Below are 24,387 nucleotides of genomic sequence, written 5' to 3' on the forward strand. Positions count from 1 at the left end.
TTTTTGATTGCTGACCTTCTACCCCCCTTTTTGTGTTGTGCTGCAAATGTATCCAGCTTCACTGGAAACAGATTATATTCTCTGTCATTTGCCTCCATCTTAACATTTATCATTATATGTGATATAATGTGAATTTTTAATTGTCTACTTTATTTTTCATTAGTGCAACAGCATAGATTTCATTAACTATATAAATTCCCACTTTTCTTTATTACATGAAAGTTTCATACTTGTGAACTTCCTTGACCTACTTAGCAGTCCTAACAGTGAATAGCATTGATCCTCTTTATCTATTAACCTCTGAAATGTGTGATATTAACTTACAACATAGGTTTTAATGTAAGATGAAATAATTCCACCTATTATTTTGCAGTCTGGGAAAAAAAGTATTTTATAATAGGTTCTTTTATGTGAAACAAAGTGTTCTTAACATTTTTAACAATTTCTGAAGGTACTGTCTCCACCCTTCACTACAGTATTTTGCATATGTCTGGGATTTCTGGGTCTATTTCTCACAGCAGTGTTGAGAAAATTTCATGCTTTCACATTTTTTAGCTGTAATACTATTTACTTTGAAGAGAACTGAATATCCTCTAGTATTCTGCCAGGTCCCTCTCTAGACTTCCACACTGAGGTAGTTTTATTTGATCCTTTTATATGAAAGATTAAATTTCCTTGTGTTGCATGGTGAGATACCAGTGCTTATTTTCAGGGAATTATCTCATGGAATGTTCTGTGTTCTAAATTATTTGCACCCAAATCCAAAATTCCAGTAGCCTTTGTTTCAGTAACAGAACATCTGATCTGCTCTTGCAGTTCCAGGGCAAGTCCATTCCCCAAAATTCACCTATGTTCTCCATCCTCCATTAAGGAGTGAACCCTTTAATTATTACTTAGAAAAAAAATACAAATAATTATAGTTATTAATATCTCAAAGATAAATGGATAAACTTACATTGAGTCGATTACTGAGAGGGAATTCACTGAGAAATTTTGAATGTTCATTGGTTTTCAGGTAGATGAGCTTAAACTGAACTTTAGGAATTTATTCCAAAATTTTATGCAATTTAGTAATTCTTGGCTTTCTGAAATGTTCATTTGATTTACTGTAAAAATGCCATAGGTATTTCAGAGCCTGAGCACACTTTCTATGTTCAGACAAATCCACTGTCTCCAGTGAGGAATTTTACATTGTGATGGGAGTTTTGACTGAGGAGAGGAAGCTGGATCAGTCCCACATGTTGTAGAGACTTAAAATCAGGAATTAATATGCAGCAGAGCTATGAAAGTGGCTTTAATTCTACTCACATTAATTTTCACTGTTATTATTAATTAAACCCTGAAAATCAGGGATTTAATGGAAACTCTGACAGACCTTTAATTATAGCATTTCAACAGCCTTATAGTATAGGATGTCCTCTACTAGCTCACAGGACATTCTGTACTTGAGAGGGTATAAAAAGAAGTCATAGTTTTTGGTGTACTTTATGTTCAAAACATTTTTTAATTCTTGATAGGCTTTTACTCATTGCTGTCTGCTGCATCTGGCTAAGTTACACAGAGTGAATACTTTAACTTTTTGTGTTCAAGAACAGTTTGGAAGCAGAATTTTTAAATGTTTTTAATGCAATTGCTCATTATTGTTTAAAACCATCTGTCATTGTTTTAGGAGAATGGGTTTCTCACCAGCTATTTGTGTAGCAGAGTGCATTAAGCTCATAGAGACATCTACAACTTAAATTATTTGGATTGCAAATTTCTGACGGGAAGAACAACCTTTTTTTTTTTCCCCCTGTTTGTGTGCCATTTACCATAGTGGGTCTTGAACAGAACTCCTATGTGCACCCCTGATATAAGCCATGAATTGCAGTCATTCATCCCACATGATTTGTGCAGTGTATCTTGAGTCTTTGCATTCATTGTGTGTCCCACTGAGCCCTCCCAAGGAGCAGCTCTGGCTGTGCAGGGTGGGTTCCAGCAAAGTGAGTCACAGGTATGGAAATGTCAGGAGGGAGAGGAGACTCTCAGATACTGTGGGCAGCAGTGTTCTGTAATGTTTTCTACATCACATTTCAACTTGTCCAAGCATACAACCATATAATGAGCATTTTTCTGTGTGAAAAGCAAAATTGTACCCTACTAGATAATTTTTACAATTTTACCACAAATTTTACAACATATACTTTCCAACAAAGAATGTTCCTGAATTCACAGGGATCCATGATAATTGGAAATGTCAGTGAGGAGTGGAGAGAAATAGATGTAAAGCTCTAACCCTGGAAGAGGTACAGTTTAAAAATGAAGGAAATGCAGTCTAAAATTTCAGTATCAGTGACAGATTTGAAGTATTTGTAGCTCTTTGCAATAATTATAGATAAAACAATGAATGATTTTGGAGAAGCTGAGTAATGAGTTTTTAAATATTTTTGATATTGCTAAAAACTGGTGTTTAATAAGTTAGCCACCTCTTCTCTTGATTAGATAACTAAACCGTAAGAAAGTAAAAATGTGTATGCTCTAAAATGAATAGGGAAAGGAGTTTGAGGGGTTCCATAATAGGATTTCAGCTTTTCTTGACTAATTCTGAGATTTCTAAATTTTTACAGTATATAATAAGGTTTGGATTCATATGTTTGCTTTTACATGAACCACTTCTAGAAGCATTTTAGGCGGCTGAAAAAGTACTTTTTGCTGGGAATCTAGTGAAAAAAAAAAGTGTGTATTTACTTTGCATGTTCTATTCAAACGCACGAGGCCTGTTCGTTCAACTTTGTTCACTTTTTAGATCTACACAAGAAGGAATGTGAATCACTGAATAGAACCAGTGACTCACTCTGCATTGAAAACAACTGCTGAGAGGAAACACTCCTAAGAGTTAAAAACTTTTGGATTACCTCAGGGGTGATAAACACATGAGTGGCTGTGATTAGAAGTTGTTCTCTGAGATCCCAGTCCCATGTACTGTGGTTGGCTTTTCTCACATGATTGCCCTGAGTGAGGCAAACGTTACTGATGTGAATAAAGCTTAAATAGACACTTGAAGGCAGAACTGTTCTCCTCTCCACAGCCAGGATTTCTGCTGGCCGTGCACAGAAGTGGCTTAAAACTCACCTGGAATTCTTGAGTGCTGGCCCAGGGTCTCCCATGAGCACAGGGCAAGATTGCCAGGTCCAGAAACCAGAGAGGGATCACAGTGCTCTGTGGCACCTGCCAGAGGGAGAACCCAGTGCTGAGCACCTCCTGCTACCCTGTGTTCATGTCAAATTTAGAACCAGAATCCAAATTTACATAAACAAACTGTTCAGTTGATTCTTTTCTTCTCTCCTCAGCTTTGTAATGAGCCCAGCAGAGTTTCAGAGCTCTGCAGTTTGTTTGCAATTTATGACTATTTTTACCCCCACTGGTGGTTTTTCATTCTGCTATCTATCCATAGCCTTTTTTTAATGAATGGACATTTGAAATACCTCATTGTGAAACCATTTTTTCTTAACTGACAGCCACATCCTCTCTCTGCTTTTATTATACCACTCTGCCATTTATTTAGCCATCTCAATCAGATGAGGAACCTCAATTCTCAGAAAACTAAGCTTACCAAGAAAAGGATGGTTTTCTTCTGGTTATTTCTGTGAACTGAAATATGGAGGTAGAGGAAGAGCAGGAGGGCTCCCCATGGTGGCAGGGAGCTGTTGGGTTTTCAGTGCTGTAGTGTGAAACAACAGCCTGAGAGCCTGCCAGCATTGTGTGTCCCTACTCCCTTCTGAGAACGCAGTGTGAAATGAAACAATGCCTATGGCAGAAAACAAATAAATGTGCATTTAATGTAAATTTAGGGGAAGAAAGTCCTCCAAAATTATTGGTTTGAGTCATTAGGAAAGCTGCTTTAGTGTAAGGACTACAGAGATTTCTTCTTAGCAGGACCAGCATTGCCTGGCTGGGTTTAGCCAAGCACTGGGGATGTCGGCTGTGGGCTGAGTTGGTGTTAGCATTGGGAAATTGCCTGCTGTGTGGATGGGCTTAATGCACTATTATATGGTGTGGATGCAAATTTAATGGGCTTGAAAATAGAGAAATTGAGCCTGAAACCTGTGGGGCACGTCCTTGGCCCAAACTAACCCACAGCACTTCTAAGTCAGTCTAGTCAGAGAAGTGTATTAAACCAGAGGCTGATTAGAATCAGGAGCCATTACTTAAAAAGGTTTTGAGTTTTGGCTGGGCAGGTGACACAATGGCTTTTTGATTTTTTCCTGTTTTTTTCATATTTGTATTTTTTTCAAGGAGCAGAGCAGCCATCCATTTAAATGCACACGAAATACAAACCCAAAGTGTTTAAATGACATTTAGAAATAGCATAACAGTACAGACAATGTTAAAAGAATGCAATTTGAGAAGGTGTCCTTCCTCACACAGTAATGGGATTGCCACTGTTGCTCAGCACATCACAAGAAAGTTTTATCTTAAAAGAGCAAAATAATATCATTAACAGAAAATTAAACTTAAAGTCACCATGAACTATGGACTTAAAAGACCCTCAAGAAATGAAAACCAATTGTCTGTTGGAAAACCAGGAGGTCAAGTAGTCATTGACCAACCAAAAGCTGCACCGATTGCTGAAACGTACAGTACTTTCAAATCCAATTAACTGTTTCAAGCAGACAGTCCTCATTTTCTCTTTCATCAGGAAGGGAAATTTGCAATCATATATTCCAATGAAAGTTAAGTTGTTTTGATCTGATAATTGTCAGATGTATTTATCTTAATTTGTAAGTTTTTAATGCTAAAGCTCCAAGCTGTTCAGATATAACAGAAGTACTGGGAAATGAGGTACAAAATGCTGGAATTCAAATTAACCAATAAATATATTTTAATATATATCAGCAGGACTCTAGAGGATTCCATTAATGTTGAAAAATAGAAAGGATTTAGGTTAATTTGGTAAGAAGGCAGGTCAGAACGTTTACAACAGTAGCATAGAATTGTATAGAGATGCAAAATTTTTCAAGAGAGCAGAATTTTTTCAAAAACGCTGACTCTAGCTGTCACAGCCCTGCCTTGGTTAAATCCAGTGGAGAGATATGAGGACTTTCTAATTTGCTTTCCCTCTATTTTAATAATAGCTGTGCATAAGTAATTTATGAAAGGCCAACCAGGCAGTGGGCAACAGAAAATTAAACTCATTTTATCTGAAAGCAGGTGGATTTCTATATATCATTAGCATGCATAGAATTCTCACAATGTTATTTCTCATACTGATGGAATGTAACCAAATAATATATGAGTTTTTTGCTTATGCACGAGTGAAATTTTTAGATAAAAGTGCCAGCCCCAATGGCAATTTTCTGCAAAACGAAAACTAATTCTGTGAAGCTTCTTATTACTGGGAAGACTCATTTGGCTTGCATTAGAGACTGACATAAGTGACTTTAGGATTTTACTAACAGATTAGATGAGATGTGCTATATGCAGTAATATCATTAGAGAATGTAGCAGCAGAAGCAGAAGAGTTTGTGGCACTTAAGGACACGGGCACAAGTAAATTGTTTTCATTTATGACAAGCTTTTAAATGATTTTTTTTCTCCTGATGAGAATGTGTTTTAGTTTTAGGTTTCCCTCACCCTTTCCCAAGACTGAAAAAAAAGCTTCTGCCTGAATTACTGCTCATATTATTTCAACACTTGATACCAAATCTATTGTATGTGCCTGCCTTATCACCTGTATCACCTTGAGAGGGGCTAGATTTTTGTAAAAAAAAAAAAAAAAAAAGAATACTAAAACTAAATAAATGTATTGCAGTGTTATTATAATCTAAATAAGGAGGGACAAGCAAACCACATATTTCTCTACTTGCTGTATTTTCACTATTCCTTAACAGAAATATGTTTGGAATCTCTCCACATATCATTCAAAGTATTTTAAAACAGCAACAGATATGCTGCAATCATTTGACTTAAACAAATGCAGCTTTCCTTTTCTTTCCTCATAAAAGCCTGTTAGGAGTTTGGTTGTTTTTCATTATGATGCCCAAAAGTACATCCTGCATCAGACTTTTTCCACTCTTACATCTTGTTTAACAATAAAGGGCATTGGCCAAGCAGTATTTTTCTCTGAAGCAAGAAGCAGTAAAAGACCATGCTAATTCCTGTCCCATATAATATAATTTTTTATTATGTGGATGAAGGTGAAACTTTCAATTTTTTTTTTTTTTTTAATTTTTTTTTTTAATTCAAGGAGCAATAGTAGCAGCTCCTGGGTGTTAGCACTAACTACTCTTTAATGGTTGTATTGGCTTGTACTGCCAACTTTGTAGTTTGCAATATATTTTGTTCACATTTGAATTTCAAAAAAGAGGGAAGATATGGCTGTGTTGTTGGAGCCAATAGCACTGACCCAAGTCGTGTGACAGAGATAGTCCTTTGTAACCCTGGCCCATGTGAGGTGACTGTGTCCAGCTGTTCTTAAGCTGTTTATTCAGTTTCTTCTATCAGCACTCAAGTATGTCACACTTACATGACTTTTTTATATTACATGACCATTTTATTGGTTTACTTAGATAGCAAAGTTTATATTGTCCTCCACAGTCAGTACTTTTACTTGTACATTCAAACAAATATCTCTTAGAAAAGCCTGTTCAACTCCTTCAGTGCTAGGAAATGCTTTTTCTCCATATAATATTTCCATTTTCTAACAGCATTCTGATAAATAAAGAGTTCCTACAAGACAGTCAGAGAGGGAATTTTGACAAAAATAGTATGGAATTATAGGACAAGGGGGAATTCCTTCAAACTGACAGAGGGCAGGGTTAGATCGGATATTAGGAAGGAATTCTTGACTGTGAGGGCGGGGAGGCCCTGGCACAGGCTGCCCAGAGAAGCTGTGGCTGCCCCGTCCCTGGAATTGCTCAAGGCCAGGCTGGATGGGGCTCTAAGAAATCTCCTGTGATGGAAGGTGTCCCTGCCCATGGAAGGGTGTTGGAATGAGGTGGACTTTAAAGCCCCTTCCACCCCAAACCTGTCATTCTGTGATTTACCTGTGGTGCTTTACAGCTTTGTATAGTGAGGGCTTCAGCACTTATGGACTTAACTGTGAGACTTCTGTAGGGTACTACAAAGTATTTAACTTGATTATAACAGTGATCAGAGAATCAACAAAAGAAGTGAGAACAAAGTAGATAAAGTGGTGGAAGAACATCAGATAATTTTTCATTGCAAATAGAGTAAAAGAAGGTGTACATTTTTCTCAGTTTGCATCTTCTTTTTTATCTTCATATTGTGCTCCCTACTCAGAACATCAAAGTCAAAACAAGCATATGGATATGTCTTTATTTGCCTCCATTTTCATTTAATATACAATATTTGAGGGCATTCAACTTTCTGCTTTTTATTTGCAACCAGCAATCAAAAAGTATTTTCACTGTAAAAATTATTAAAAACTGACAAATAAATACTATATTTTTAATCTTAAGCGTTTTAAAAATGGAAGGAGATACCAGTGAGTGTCAGTAAGTCTAACTCTAAGTTGCTTGTGTTGACATACTGCTGAAGGCTAAAAACAGCTTATACAGATTTTATTTGTTTATAGGGCAAATTATAAAATGTTCCACTGAAATAAGTAATGACAATTTTTGTCTACATAAATGTGCATGTAAATGTAATGATGTTTGTTGTCATTTCAACATGACTGCCATTATTGAAATAGAAGAGCCAGTACTAATTCTTGCTGTCATATTTCTTAAAAAATGAAAATAAGTCATTTAAAGAAGCGTCAAGGTTTTCAGTGTAGATCATTCATCTCCTGCATGCTCTTAGAATAACACCCTCAGCAAAACAGACAGACAAAAGCTAACTAGAGTTCTGCTCTCTAATCTTTTTAAGAAACATTCATTTGAAGATATTTTCCAACTTCAGAGTGTTCTGGAACTCAGCGAGACCTTAATGATTAAGATGTGAGGTTTTGTCATTGTCTTAAAGGTTGTGTAACCTGGGCACAGGGTAAAAACCTGCAAAAGTCTGTTTGATCTCATCAGCCAAAAGAAACCCTTGGTTTTTTTTAGGTGAATACTGGGATGTGCTGTGCTGAGCTCTCATGGTGCCCACCCTCCTGTGGGACTCTGCAGGATAATAACTGACAGCAACATGCAGGCCAAAACCCCCTCAACACTGAGCTTCTGTGGGATTTGAACATAACACTGTTTTTACAAACTCCATGGAATTTGTTCTTTTTTTCCCCTTCCCTCATCAATCCTTGCCCATGGCCACTTGGCTTCAACATGATCAGGAAAGTATCATTACTAGATAATAATGACTATTTTGAGTAGGTTATATGGCTGAGTAGATTTAAGAGTTGAGAAATCTTGAATTTTAATCTTGCCTCTTCCACCAAAGTGGCACATGACCCCAGGCAGGGGTGGCAGGGAGGGTGGTGTCACCTGTTTTTTAAAGCAACATCCTAATTTTTGTGCCTAAGTATCCATGACTTTAAAATGGCTGAGTGTTCACACAGCTTGAAAACAATTTCAGCTTGAAACTGCAAGCATGTAAAGTCTTTGAAATTAGATGCCTCACATGTTCTAGAAATGAAATGTTGAGTTTGAAGCATTCCCTTTTCTCCATGCCTCAGTTTCCCTCAGGTTCCATCAGAATGAGACAGAACCTATAACAGGAGGGTAAGAGGGATACTAATTTCTTAATATCTGTGAGAGTCTTTGAATATGTGAATGACATTAACTATTACCATGTGCTTTTCCATTCCAGGGGCTCACAAAGTGTTGTGCAGTGGGGCAGGCAGCAGTCCCTGCACCACACTAGAACACATTCAATGATAATTTCTGCAAGGTAGGGGTTCCCTCTGTCCAGTGACTTTCTGGAGCAGCAGAGCACAGTCAGGGGTGTTTCCCTCTTGGAATAGAAAGCTGGAAGATGAATCTGTAGGTTCAGCTGAACACAGGAGCTCTGTGCTGTGTTCTGTCTAGGTTAATCCAACAGAGCTTTTGCTAACTATAAAACACATCTCTGAGAGACAAACAAACATAAAACCAGCAGTCCACACAATGTTGTGAGTCTTATTTTGGGGAAATAGTTCTGAGAGAGGTCCTAGACATAGCTCTGGTCATAAAACTCAGGAAAAATATTGGAAAAGTTTTTTTCTTCCCTTTTAAATTGATTGAGTCCCCAGACACTGCTTTAATTATTCATGCAGATGATGCGGTGCTTTGTGCAGCAGTTTCTGGGAATGCAGCACCAGGGAGTGCTCCCTGATTGTTACTGTCATCACAAACTGCCCACCATCCTTCGTCTTATGGAAATTTAATTCCAAACACACCACTTCATGCTTTATTATCTCACAACAGCAATTGCATTTGGCCCTTTGATTCATCTGTGGAGAATGCATTATGAAGCAAAGCATAAATATCATAAAATGGTTAGTTCATGGGGCTTCTAATTTCAGGAACATCACAAAATGCTAATTCGTAGACTTCATACTAGCACAAAAAATATATTTCAGTGGATGTCGTGAGGGTAAATCCCTGCTTTCGTCCTTCACTTGGAAAATGCTGCAGCTTAAAGAAACTTAAAAGCTCCAATAAAACTTAGAGCAAACTAACTTGCTGGAGTGTTCAGCTACACGTCAGTGTATTCTGATTTTTAAAAAAAAAATGTAAAGAGGCTTCAAAATAGTCCAGAAGAGAACTAAAATAAAGAAAGAACAGGTTGCATTTTCTTCTCTTTTACCTGTCATATATTATGGGGTGCAGTTTTTTCCCTGTTGGTTCTTCTTCAAAAGTGGTGAAACTGCACCTACCCCATAATTTGCTAATTGTAATGGTATTGAACCACAGCAAAATCAACTCGATTTTATCAAGTGTTGTTCAAGAAAGAGAAAAGGCAGTGCCTTTAGGCAGAAGCCAGTGGCAGCTGTGTGCATTTCCAAGGGGAGACTGTGTGGCAAAAGCAGAAAATCTAGGCTGGGAGAAAAGGGCATATTGAGGAGAAAACATGAAGTACACTGCTTACAAACAGCACTCTTGTTCAGTGCTTTTTCACTTTATCATGTGTGTGTGCAAACTTCATCCACAGATGTTGCTCCATCGATTTGTCCCTGTTTTCAAGAATAATCTGTTTGAAGATGCATGGGCTAGGCAGATACACAGGTTTATTTTGGCTTGAATGTAACACCATAAGTAGCAGAGAAAGTTTAGGCAAAATTTCCCAGCTGTTAGAGGCGAGTGTGGGGTGTGCCATGTGAAGGAGCAAGGGGATTGGGGTAGGCTGGGCTGGCCCTGGGCCAGCACTTACACAACCCATCAATAGGTGTTAGTGCCTTGCTAGGATTTATAAAGTGATCTTTGCAGAAGATCATTTCCTTTTCAGCAGTTACCAACCCAGGATGCTGAATGCTACTTTTCCATTTTCTGGCTCATTTTCACTTAATTCCTCTTTTTCTGCATTTTAACAAATATGTCGTGATATTTAGTGTGGTTTGTACCTCCCAGCAGCAACCAAAGATCATTTCTGTGACCATGAAAAGCCCTGTCCATATTGAACCACTCAGTATGAGCTAAGTGAATTCAGTTCATTGGAGAAAGCCTAAATCCCTGGGATTCCTGCCTGCAGCCCTGAAGGAGCAACATTTAGGCCATCCCCAAACCTGTCACACTCCTCATGTCCCCTTTGGTCCACTCACCTGCCCTGTGAGATTGTATTTTAGTCCTGTTGGCCATCCATCTCTGTTGGTGGTGGGTAATCTGGGGCCTAAGATCTTTCACAAATAGCAAAGGATTGTTAGCTTCTGTTTTCATGTCCATTAATTATAAAACTTTTCTAAAATCAGAATTAACTCATTTTGTTACACAACAAAAATTTGTCAAGTGTTGTTGTGTCACTTTCCATGTCTGGTAACTAGCACAGCAAGTTCAGCTCTGTGGATGTGTGTATGGACATAGTTCTTTCAGAAAAAAATATTGCAAATTTATCTAATTTGTTCATGTTTCTGGAAGTATAAATCTGAAGTAATCTGCTCTTAATCATAATTTTAACATTAAACCCAACATTGTTTTCTAGCCCATGCTCAGAATTACTTGAAAATTAATTGTTAGATTATTGACTGGTGCAGATTGAACCCCCTTTTGCTGGGGTGCACAGAGATCTATTGATTTGTCTTAGTGAGGATATAGTTCATTGTCTCTCAACACCATTTATGAAGCAGGGCCATTGTATTCCTCAGTAGGAATTCTGATAAAAGCACATCTACTCCTGCTCTCCTGCAGTCAGTTGTATTTATATATGTAAGCAGAAAAACACTAATTAATCCTTTTATTTATTTTTTTTAAGTGGAGATGATTGGAATAGGGTAGAAATGGGATCCTGCACCTAGCACAGGCAGCGCTGGTTTTTTTTTAGATTTTGGATCCTGCTTGCTTAGGATCAGAACATTTCTTTCTGTGATGTGACAACCTTGACTTTTGTAATGGCTATCAAAACTGTTGAGTTTGTAATTTTAGTCTCTACAAATCGTCATCATTATTTCCTCTTAGATGAATAATTTAGATATGTTACTTTTACGAAGACTGGAAGGAAAATTGAGTCTGTATCTCCAACACCAGCAGAGAGTTTGTAAATTGTATTAGGATGGAGTTTCTGAAATCCGGTCAGTGCTGTAGATTATTTCATATATGAATGGAAAAAGGTGAAGTATACTTATTGCAAGGTGCATTTAAATTTTCAAACCTGTAGGTAAACTTTAACTTCTTAATATTAATAACGTTGCATTGGTATGAAAACACACTTGCTCACCTTGTGTTTTTATATTTTCTTTAATTTTTGATATTGCAAACATCATAGGCATGGAAAGCCATAATAGCCCATGATTTCTAATATTGGGTAAAGCACAAATATAAAATATACTTGAAGCTCAACTCTAAGTAGATTATAAACATTTAATATAGAATGTTATCATAATATTCAGAGCACCAAATTGCAGACTTCTGTCACCCACTTTCAGGCATGCTTCTGAAGATCATAGTTAATTCTGCTGATTTATGGTAATGCTGTAGCACTATCATATGCAGCATCAGAAACCACTAACAAGCTTAGTATAAGCTTGGACTGAAATGGTTTGAGGTTTAAATTTCTGTAACGATTATAAACTAGAGGGAGTGAAATCCCACTTCAGCAAAAAAATAAAAGTGTCTTGTTACAATTCAATATTGCATCCTCTCTCTCTCCCCCTCTCATTCCAACCCCCCTTACTTTCTCTTCTCTCTTTAGCTTCTCTGAGGAGCCATATTTGAGAAAGTAATTTTAAATTGTGACTGGCATTTTTAAATTTAAAAATAATCCTTTTTGTATGGTAATGCGCTTTATAATTAGGAGACACAATGCTAGCATTTATTAGAAGTAGAAAAAACGCTCAGCTGAAAAGTATTAAAATCAACTAGATTTTTTTTGCCCATTTCATTTGAAATGATAGCTATTTATAAAACAAATCTGATGAGTTTGCCAACCCTTTCCATAAACATTTTAATAACATGTGTCATATTTGACTGTCTCAGGGATACTGTGGACTGCAATTACCATAAATCTGTTTCAAAACTCTCTTTGAGCATAGGGTTAATAGGAAGGTGTGAACAGAGAAAACATTATGAACCAGAACTTTAAAGAATGTAAATCAGAGTGCTGTTGCTCCAAAATCCAACCAAAGAACAGCATTAACTTGGAGTTGTTTGGAATCTACCTTTGGTTGTTCTCTGCACACCCTGGGCCTCTCTCTCCTGTGCCTTTGTGAGAGCTGTGCTCAGGAGCAAAGTCCTTTCTGGCAAAGGACTGATGCTCTACAGCAAATACAGAACTTCAGGAACCTTGTCATTGATACTGCCATTTTCAAATTCCAGATTCCTCACTCCCATCAGCCAAGATTGCTTTTTCTCTCTCTAGCCATATGAAAATGTAAAAATTGCCCAAGCTTTTGAAAGGATTTGAAATGTTTATGTTGTGGACATCAAATTTGATAGCAACAATCAAATCATGATTTCTGAGTATCAAATCTTAAAGAAGGATGGGTTTAAGTTATCTCAGTTTGGGCAGGCAAAACATTTTACAAATAACCACTGCCATCCTTCCTATCCCCCAGTGCAGTCATTCATCAAAATTAAGATCAAGTAAAACATTGCAAGGAAAATCAGTTACATTTCTGCTGCTTTTTTTTTTTTTTTTTTTTGTGATGCTTGTACTGAACTGATTGTTCTACCTTGGTGCAACCTATTTGATTTTGTAGAGTTCTGTTAATTGTGTCTTATCTCTTAGAAGAGAAATCATTAGGAAACAACAGTGATAAGTTCATTATATTGGGTCAAATTCAGGCATAGCTCTTAAGGTCAATGGGAAATTTGTGAAGGCAAGGAAAAAATAATTATCAGTTCATTGTAATTTTTGGAAGCTGAGCCACATCTTGTTTCCAGTAATCCTAATTGTACCTCCATATTGCCTTTTTCATTCCAAATGCTTAAAAGGAGGTATCATGAGTTAAGCAAAACTCCTAATCATTTGCACTATCACGTTTTTCCAAATAAACTGGAGAATTTTTCATCTGAATCCAACAGTAGCTGACTGTATGGCAATGAGTTTTGCTCTCATCATGGGGGAATTGGTGCAGGCACCAAACTTATCATGTGTTCAGAGTCCACAACAATCATGGGATCACACTCTCCAGCACACCTCCTGTTTAAAGAGGCACATGGGATCTACTGCCTGTGTGTTGAACAGCTGAGAAAGGGAATCAGCTCTTCTGGGATGTGAACCTGTGTCTCTGAGTTGGCATCTCCTGTCAAGGCTTCTAATGCATCCAATGGTCAAATATTTTACTGTAAAAACAGATCTAATGGATCTAATCTAATCTGTCTCATTAGTCAGATCTGGTGTTTCTTCTTCTCCATCAGCCTAGCAGAGATGTGAGAAGGAAGCCTCCAGGTTCTGTAAGATTTGGGAGGGCTCATCATCCGGTGCTGAAATACTGACTCCACATGCTACAGCTTTCTTTTCAGGATGTCACTCTCCCGCCTCCACACTCACCACCAAACAAACATAGAAATCTACTACTGTTCTCCCCATGCACTCCATTTTCTTCCAATCTGAGAGCCATTTGTGTGTATAATTGAAAATTAGCAGTGCAGCTGTTTGAAGAGAGTAATTTATCACAGCACATTGTTCGCTCCTGACACTTTAGACCTGGCTCTAACAAGGCAGTGGTTGCTGGGGGTTGAGCTGCAGAAAGTGATTCGGCTGTAATGCCGCGTTTCCCCTGCTTTGTTGCTAATTGTAGCCTCTTTTTCTCCATTGAATTGGGAGTTGAGTAAAAGAGCTTGTTTGCTCTGTGCAACGAGGCTGCCAGGGCCGCTTGGGCTATTATCACAAGATACTCTTGATCTTTTGAAAAGCAGGAAATAGAATTTTTCTCCAACAGGGAAAGTAATTTGCGATGCGTCCATTAGTTCTTCATTAAAGCAAGATTAAATTGCACGGCAAATCACATCTGTGTTTGGATGATTAAAGGGTGGCATTTTAGAGGCCAAAACTAATTACTAGCCAAAATGAATGGGAGTGAAAAAACAGTCATGTTTTTACATTAGATAGTGTGGCTTGTAATTAGATTCAAGCTAATTCCACTATTTCTTCTCATTTAATGAGATGAGCCTGTCCTCATCTTTTTCTAGGCCATGCTAACAGCCCCAAATGTATAATTTTGATAATACTGAGAGTTTACTTTATTGAAATTTCTTAGCTACCTGCCACAAGTGACTGTTCTGTCTAGTGGTGCTTCATTATACATCAACACAAGCTACTGTGCATGATGGCCCAAGCAATACCTCAGGCAATCTCTGTACATTTATATATGTGCACATTTACACAGCTATGAGTTTGTGTGTCTGTATATGCACACACATATAAATATAATGCCCATGGCATGTGCACATAGCCTTATTAGATGATTACAGAATTGTTTGAGAGTATGGAAGAAAGGAAGGGAGCTCTTTCTGTATCCAGAAAGTACAAATCTCCACAAAAAATTCCTTTAATCATGGGGGTTGTGGAGGTAGTTTTTCTTTAGGCATGAGAAGAAGGAGGTAAATAGGGGCATCAAGTGGTGAATGATTGAAATAACACAGTTATTTCCTACATTTAAAACAAAATGAGGTTTTGCTTGTTATTACAGCAATAACTCTCATTAGATCATTGGAACTGATAGCTAATTCTCAATGACCAAATAATTTATTGACTTTAGGATATATTATTTTTCTAAGATCAACATTTCTTTTTTCTCATAAAGAGATGCTGCCAATGAAATGTGGTGCTATTGCTTCTCTTTTTGGATTCCTGTATTGAGAAGGAAGGAGGGGTAAAGAATCACAAATTGGATGAATATGTGGCCCAGAGTACAGAAATTGTCCCTTGATTCTTCTCCTTGGGGATTCTCTAGAAAACTATCAAACAACAGGTATTTTAACAATAGTTACCTGTTCCATAAAATTTCACTGCAGTTACTTCCTGAGAGAGACCCAGACATGGCCAAGTGTCTGTTCATAGACCTCAGGTAAACACACTGCTGGGGCGTGTTGAGAGGTAGCTGGAGCAGGGCAGAGGGGGAGGAAAAGTTCAAAGACCAATTGATAGTAGGCCTGCTCGACAAAATCTTCTGGCTGTTGGTTTATTTTTGTGAGCTAATTATGGGTATGTTACTACCTTTAGTGTAAGTGTGTAATCAGTCAATTGTAGGGACTTAAGTACTCTCTTTTGAGCATATATTTGATGAATAAATGGAGTGTGTATTTCCTTTTAATTCCAGTTCCCAAAGTGGTTTTTCTTTTTAGATATCACCAATGCCTTTCAAAAGGGAATTTAATTTGCCTTTGTCTGTCCTTACTATTTCCTGAACCTTTGCTGTTGGCCACAGTCAGGAGACAGAACTACAGAAGAGACCTTTCATTCAGTCCAGGCTGGTGATTCTTATGTTCTTGGCACTGTCTGGTGGATTAGTCACTGCAGGATGCCCCATATTTGGGGCTGGTGTAAAGGCTATAAACTAATTGGTAATGTAGAGCTGTACTTTGATAAAGTACTCACTTGAGCAATATCAAAGAGTTCCCACTACCTTCAAAATTCTTTTCATCCTCACTAATATATTAGGACATTTTTTCCTAATTTTCCTTTCCATGCCTTACTGTCTCCTGTGAAACTTAGAAGAGGTCAGTTGTGGTCCATTTGTTGTCTGCATGATTTTCACTGGATCATTGATTTATATTCCCTATATCAGATTTCCATTAAAGATGATACTTCAAAATAAGAGCCATGAAACTGCCACCTGGCACAATACCACAGAGGTCATTAAGTTCACTTCTGATTAATTTTTACAGATTTGGGGTTTCTTCTAGAGAAACAATGATGTATTCCAGGATTACCAGTTTCATCTGAATTTACTATGGACATTATGCAAAACAAATTGTGGAAATAAAGGAGAAGGTGAGCTTCTTAACTGCAAATTGCAAATATAGTTACAGAGAAGTCAAGTTCCCCTTGACCATGGAGTCCTTTCCTTCTCACTGAGGAACTTCCCAACAACTCAGCCAGAGGGCCTGGCTTCATTGTGTTCTCCCCCATGACAGTTCTTTTCAGAGATTACTTGTAGTTGCATCCCCAGTCTGCCTCCTGAGATTTCCAACATGAATTTGGGTTATTTTCTTAATTTTTTTTCTTTTTGTTTGTTTGATTGATTTTAGTCTGATTAGAATGATATTTCAGTGAGTCAGGTCTTCCACTATGTATTATTTCTGTTTCCTTGGAGATTGTTTTCATGTTCTTGACTAAATGAACATGAGACTCATGGCTTAGTTTTAAATATTATTTAATATCAATGTAATAATCAGAAGTTGGCATTTGGCAGAATTTTAACCAACATTTTGAAGTTATAGTACTATTTTATTACATGCACAGCATAATATGCACATTACATTTTTCTACTGCAATCCACATATATCAAGAACATAGATGATAAGCTTTGTATTTTGAGTGTTTAATCTAAAATAGTTTTCTCTATTCTTTGTAAGTTTTAGGGACTCATGCCATTGCACCTGCATTTGAATTCCCCTGATTATAGGGAACCTTGCTTGCTAAAACAATGAGAGAAATGTGTTCATTTATCATTGCTTGTACCCAGAAGAACTATGACTGACATTTCTGCAGGTATTCTGGCAAGCTAAAAGGTTTCTTACAGGTAATAGGAGGGACTAAGATTCATTTGAAGACAGAAGGGTTCTATTTTGCTCTAAAGACAACTTATGTTTTCTAAATTGGGGATTGCAGATCTCAAAAATTTTCCAAGCTCTTTGCTGACCTTGAACACTTCCTGCAATGATGCAACCAAAGTCTGCAATGACAAGCCTTAAATACTGCTTCAAAATCATTTATATATTCTGCACTTTTGGCTTCCTAACATATTCCTTTAAAACAGTGTATGCAGCTGTGGTGGTTTAACCCCAAGCAGCAACTCAGCCCCACACAGGCACTCACTCACTCCTCTGCAGCGTGATGGGAGAGAGAATCAGAGGATAAAGGTGACATAAACCCGTGGGTTGACATATAGACAATTTAAAAGGTAAAGAAAAGCTGCATTCTAAAGCAAAGCAAAACAAGAATTAATTCCCCACTTCCCATGGGCAGGTGTTCAGCCAAGCCCAGGAGAGCAGGGCTCCGTCAGCTGTGACCCAGGGAGACAAACGCCATCACTGAATATCCCCTGTCCCTTCTCATCCCCCAGCTTTATGTGATGAGCATGATGCCACACGGCCTTGGCTCAGCTGGGATCAGCTGTCCCAGCTTTGTCCCCTCCCAATCTCTTGTGCTCCCCCAGCCCCCTGGCTGTTGGGATGGGGTGAGGAGCAGGAAGGGCCTTGGCTCTGTGCGAAGCTAAAATACCCCTGTACTACCAGCACTGTTTCCAGCACAAACCCCAAACACAGCCCCATACTAACCCTAAGTTTTGCTTATCAATCACCCAACTCTATGCATGCAAATAATTGTCCTTCTTCAGCCTACAGAGGCTGAAAAGCTAAAGAGAGGATAAAATACAAGAAATATTTTTTCGTCCATAAACATAGGATACATAAAAAGTTACAATTAAAGCAAATAATAGTAAAAGGCCACATTATCTTGCTTCTCTATAAATAAAGCTCAATCATCCAAAGTCTCCAGTTGTTTCTCATTGTTTTCCAGGGAAAGAAGAATAACTGTTGAGATGTTAACACCACTACATATCACTGTGTGCATATATAGATACACATAATTACAGAAATCATTGTATATGAAGACCTTACAGTCTAAGGGAAGGTAAATATATGCAAGACTAGTAGATCACTTGATTTATTCAAAAGTATATCAAATCACAAAAAGTTACCACATTTCTGATTGGAGGAATAATATAATCATAGAATATACTGAGTTGGAGGGGAAACAGCCAACAGAGGAATTGGTAACAGTGACTTCTTAATCTTATTCATTGTCATAAGTATTTGTATGATGGCGTCTGTAGGATGGTGAGAAGTTTGGTCATAGCCCAAGAAATACTGTGAGTTGTGAAGAGGAAGTTGTAAGAAACGAGGTTTTATGGCCTGCAGCAGAAGGAAAGGATCTCTGGGCAAAGGCAACAGGAGTGGTAGGAAGAGTTCGAATACATTTGAGGCTGCAGCTTCAGCAAGACAGAGACAAGATCTAGCTGGAAGAAACGAGGGGGAGCCAGTACCTTGTGACTCTCCAGCCAGTGTTTGCTGCCACTGGTACTGCAAAAGAAATCTCAGGAATAAAATTTTATTTGAGGCGGAATAATATATCTAAGTCATGATCTTGGCATTTGGTGGAGATACTATAATTATAAAAACTTGATCAGATCTTCCAGTAAGAAATCCTGTATGATGACAAGTAATATTCAGGTCACACTTCTCCTTTGAAGTTTTAATGGCCACTACAATTTCATGTTAGTCACTCACTCATGTTTGAAGTAGGCGTGCAAAGCCTTGGCTGTCTCCATTTGTCTATAACTACTTTAGAAGCTTCTGAAGGCACTGAACTCATAAAACTGCAGGCTTCAAAGAGCTTATTCAAAGATTCCATTCTGCTGCTACCATTTATCAAAGAGACACTTTTAAAATATATAGCTCTTTATAATAAAATATTTTTTTAAAATATAAACCTGACAATGGAGATGATTAAAACAAAATCCCCATTGGCTTCAATGGAAGCAGAACTGAGTTCCATAGCTTTAAATATAATATTTAGATTTCTACAAATAATGTTATAGTCAAGCAAGTTCCTAATATAATGAAGCACTGTTCATTTTCCCCTCTTTTTATTTCCCCTCCCCCCAGTAATTTTTTGGAACTTCACTTGAGCTTTAAAGCAAATTTTAAATTTAACCCCACAATACAGAAAAGGATTGTCTCTCCTAAAGAAAATAGAAACTCACTGTTTCTAAGTAGAATTAATTCCATTTTCTGATGCAAACCTGAAGGGTCAGTAGATGTTAGATGTTAGAGTATAATTAATAGATTAATGTTGATGTTAGATTATAATTTATTTTAGAAAGAAATCCTAATATATTTTATTTTATCCTGTCATTTATAAATTCCATGATAGATCTTTCTGAGTTCTAGGACATGATTCTAGATAAATCACGTGACATGGAGTTATTTATTATCCCATTTAAACCAGAATAACAATACTTACCTACAGGACATGGCCTCCTGTCCAATCCTGCTCCCCAAAACACAGCAGGACACTTTCCATTGGCTTTATTAGATCAGCCCTTTAACTCCTTATCTTCTGCAAAGAATCATGGCATGTGGAGAAAGTGGTAGCTGATATCTATGGAATGGATATGATATCAGCTAAAAATTATTTTAGAAGTGCATATTTAGGGTTATAAAGTGCTGCTACTCCTTCCTTAGTCCAGCTCAGCTGCTTGTTTTGTTTGCTCTGAGAGAGGACATCATAACATCACATCTGTTGCCATGGGAATGGCTGTGAGTTTGCAAATTCAGCTTCGTGTCTTCATGAAATCAGGCAGAACAAAAAAATGGGCAATAGGGGAAAAGCTGTTGTTTAGGAACAAGGGCAATTTGATTCTAAATTCAAGCCTAAACCCTCTGTCTTTCCTGGGGTAACTCCCCATCAAGCACCTGTAGAAGTTACTCCTTTTCTGTTGTTTCTTACAAGGTTTCCCTGGTTGCTTTGGGAAGGGAATTCCACATCCAGTCTGCTTGAGCACTGCCTGGTGGAGTGGCCTGATTTGAGTCTCTGGACTCAAGTAAGCAAAGATAAATGATAATGATATTGTAAACACAGGTAATAGCACTTCACTTTTCCTAGTCTGGAGTAATCCCCCCATCTTTCCAATTACAAATTACTTTATTCCAAAATAATTTCTCTTGTTTGGATAGCAATCATTTTTCTAAAATAAAATTATTACTATTTTAAACTAAAATTCCCTGTGACAGAAAATATACTGGAATACCTAAAGGACAAGTATCTGGTAGATGTCCTCTTTGCACAGAACTTCAGAATCTGGACTTTTTAAACAAGTCTATCAAGCTTTTTTTTCTGTTTTGCAGTAGCATTGTTACTTTATCTAATTTAGCAGAGGAAGAAATTTGAGGGTTGCACTACATCTACCAGTCATTGTTTCCAAAGTGTTATTTTGAATTCCTAGCTATTCCTGGAATACACAGTCCTGCTTGGAAAACCACGACTCTGCTAATGGCCTGCTTTAGAAGGAACACAATTGCCAATCAATAAAAATTGGCATAGATGATATTTGGGAAATACAGATTCGTGGTCTCCATAGTGCAGTTCTGAAATACCAGGGTAAATTATGGACTTTCTTGGAGTGTTGTACTAATTTCTGTTTCATCTTTGCAGAACCATATAATGATATAGTCCTGCACCTAATGTTATGTTTCTGATTGGACTTGTGCATCAGTTTACCTCTCTCTGGAGGTTCATTTGACTGATTTTTTTTTTTTTTCTGGAAAGACAAAACTAAATTCCCTGAGACTTACAGTCTTGCTTTCAAAAAATTTTTACAAACTACTGTAACTCTAGGCCTTTTTCCTACACGCACAGTGAGACCTTTTGTAGTAAAATGGAGGTATTTATTTGAAAATCCAGAGTTTCGGATTCTGTAATATGAATGAAAGGCCCTTTCTGGGGCACTGACAGAATTGTGAATGCTGAATGCCCTCCTCTACTTCCCCCTCTCCACATGTTAAACCAAAGATGTGCAACTTTGGTAACCTCTGGGGTACAAGCTCTTGTTACTTTGATGAAAAATCTGACGTGGAATTTATAATCTGTTTCTCAAAGAAATTGATGACAAAGGGGCTTGTTTTAAAGTGGGGCTTACCCAAATTTCCTCAGATATCCTCAGGTGTTCCATGCAGTTGCAGTGTGATGCTGGAGACGTGGATGTGCCATAGCTGTGCACACTTACACGTTCCCCAAGTTGCTGAAGTCCTGTCTGAAGATCAGCCTATGCATTGTGCTGCCTCGGGGGAGCACAGAGGCTGACTCTTCCTCTGCAGGCTGCTGCAGTTCAGACCTTTACAGAGTCAGAGAAAGAACAAGATTGTGATTTTTATTTTCATTTCCACCCATTGCAGCCAACAATGTCTTCTTCAACCAGCAGTCATAGGATAAAGTACTGAAATAATCCCAGGGATGGGAGCTGGCACCTTTTTTGTTTGCTGTACAGTGGTTTTAAAGGGAGATGTATTTCAAGGCACCTTTGATCAACATTATTACTTGGGAAAAATATTTTTTTTCTATTACAAACTGTTGAATAAGAGAATTGATTCTTATGGTTTGAACCTGCTTAATGAATTTGTGTAATGTGAGGTTGATCAGACCAAATAGTTATGGTAGACAAAATATAGAGGCCAAAGCAATTGTTGCAGTAAATTGACCAAATATTTTCAGAGCTACTGAAAAATTCTTCTGTCCATAAGATGGTGTTAGCAAACAGGTACAGACTTGAACTGCAGTCCTGAGAAATGTACACCTTGGCACAACTGCAGAAAACAAAAAGGTGAAAAGAATGACAAATAGGTTTCCAAAACTATGAAGCAACTCTAAAATATTTCAAAACTGCTCCATGAAAAGAGGTGCAATAATGTGTCTAGCTAAGCTGGCACAATTGTATCAAAACTCAGCTTCAGTTTTGCTGTTTACTTTAAGCCAAGAAACACTATAAAGCTGGTCTTTCCCATTTACTGCATTTTTTTTCTAGTAAATTGTACCACCTTTCTTCGCTTTATATTATTTACTTATATAATGCAAACATGCACCACACAGGAAAAGTTGTTGAGGTACAAGAGCAAAGGCACATCTGAAGAAACAGCTTGAGGACAGAGCTGTGATGACATGGGAGCAGTTCTCACTGAGGTTCTGAATACATTTTCAAAGCAGAATTTTGTACCTGATTAGTTATCGTTTTAAATTTCCAAATAAATACTGGTGTTCAGTGAAAGATAATTACTAGAGGCTTTATGAGTCTGCACACAGTGTCAAAAGCAAAGGCTATGCTTGTTTAATAATGTGAAAAGAATGAGAACTCTTATGTCTGAACCACTTTGAATCACATCATAAGAATATGAAAATAGCACTTGAAATGGTACAACAGGGATCCAGTGTGAATCTGGGTGGAATCTCTGATGCAGAATCAAACTATCAGCTCTGTGCATTGGGTAGACCTTCTCTGCTGATCAGGATTTGAATGCTTTTCTTAAATCTCATAAGCACTCCTAAAGTTCTTTGTGTGTTTTTAGCAGAAGATAGCACATTGACATAAATTCCATTGTGCTGAACTGTTAACACCAAGAGAAAGCCAAGCTGTCAAAATCAAACTTACTGAATAAGTTCAGACTTCTCGTAAGGTAAAAATAACTCACTGTTGAAAAAATAAAAATATGAAGACACAAAGATAGTGGCAGATACCCTGAGTGCGTTTTGAAATGCAGAAGTGTTGTTATTTAACTAATAAAAAAAGGCATTACTCTGAGTAGAACCACCTTGGAAGTGTTACATCCATTCTTAGTAGATATTTTTTCCCATTTTTCTCTTTGACCTTAACTAAGCCCAACTGTTAACAGCCATCAAAATGTCCTGATCTGAATATTTAGAAGTGATTATCTCTGGACTGCTTCTGTGAAGTAAAATTTATCAGTCTCAGTTTAAAAGGCAGACTGTACTACACATTTCAGGGACCAAATGCCAGGAAAGGATTAACAAACTACATAGAAGTTGTATTCTCTGGAAAATTTATCAGAGCACCAAAAGAAAGTTGCACATAAGGTGAGCCTTTAAAAAGAACCATTCCATGCTGAGGTACCTGGGCACCTGCTGGTTTCACACTCCTGTCAGGCTGAAGCTTTGGGACAGGACAACTGGCATGGGAAAAAACCTTCTGGAAGTTACAGAAACAAATTCTTGGGAATGCCCTGAGGCTCCCCTTCCTTCATTGTGTCAGACACTATGGATGTCCTCCCAATGCCTGGACATGCCCAGGTCTGAGTCCTTCCTTCCAGCCCCACAGGGACTCTTCCCATGCCCACACCACTCACTCTTCATACTTTATACATGTTGGACCCTAAAGGCTCCTTCCCCCCACACTCCTTTCACGCCATTATTAATTCTGTTTCTTCAATGGGAAGACAAGCAGAGATGAGATATTTTGTTGTCACGCTGCATGCTGGTAATAGCTTTGATCTGTGGGCAATTACAGATCCTATTGTAGCCTCTGGGTCTGCCAGCTCAATAGCTGAGCTTCATATACTCCCTGTTTAGCTTTTTTCTTATTTGATTCTGCTTAAATCTGTAAATACCTATTAATTTATGCCTAGGACATTCTTTGAGAAATGGTGGAGCTGATTAGATGTATTATTCAAAAGTTTCCATGTTACAGCCTAAAAGCCAAATGACACCAACCTGAGAACAAAACCCTGCTCCATTTGGCTCCCCGTTATCTGCAGCAGCTTTCCTGGGGTGAGCTATTTGGAGCATGTACAGAAGCATGTGTGACTTTCATGTTGCTATTAAGGTGAGGCCATTGTGCCAGAGCTGTGATGAGTTTTCATATAGTTTGAAAAGACAAAACCAGGACACTGGCTTTGCTTCACATGTGGGTGAAAGAAGGCAAGGGCCACAGCCAGAGGAACTAGGAACCAAGAACAGCCAGCCAAAGTTCTGTGATCAAAGTCCAAGAAAAGGGTTTTTTTTTTCATGAAATTTGCCATTAGAGATATTGAGGAGGCCTATGTATTAAATTCCTGAGTTTTGAGGCACTGTAATAGAGCTGTC

Source organism: Onychostruthus taczanowskii, unplaced genomic scaffold (assembly GCF_017590055.1).
Source record: "Onychostruthus taczanowskii isolate IOZ18803 unplaced genomic scaffold, ASM1759005v1 scaffold24, whole genome shotgun sequence".
Taxonomy (NCBI): Eukaryota; Metazoa; Chordata; class Aves; order Passeriformes; family Passeridae; genus Onychostruthus; species Onychostruthus taczanowskii.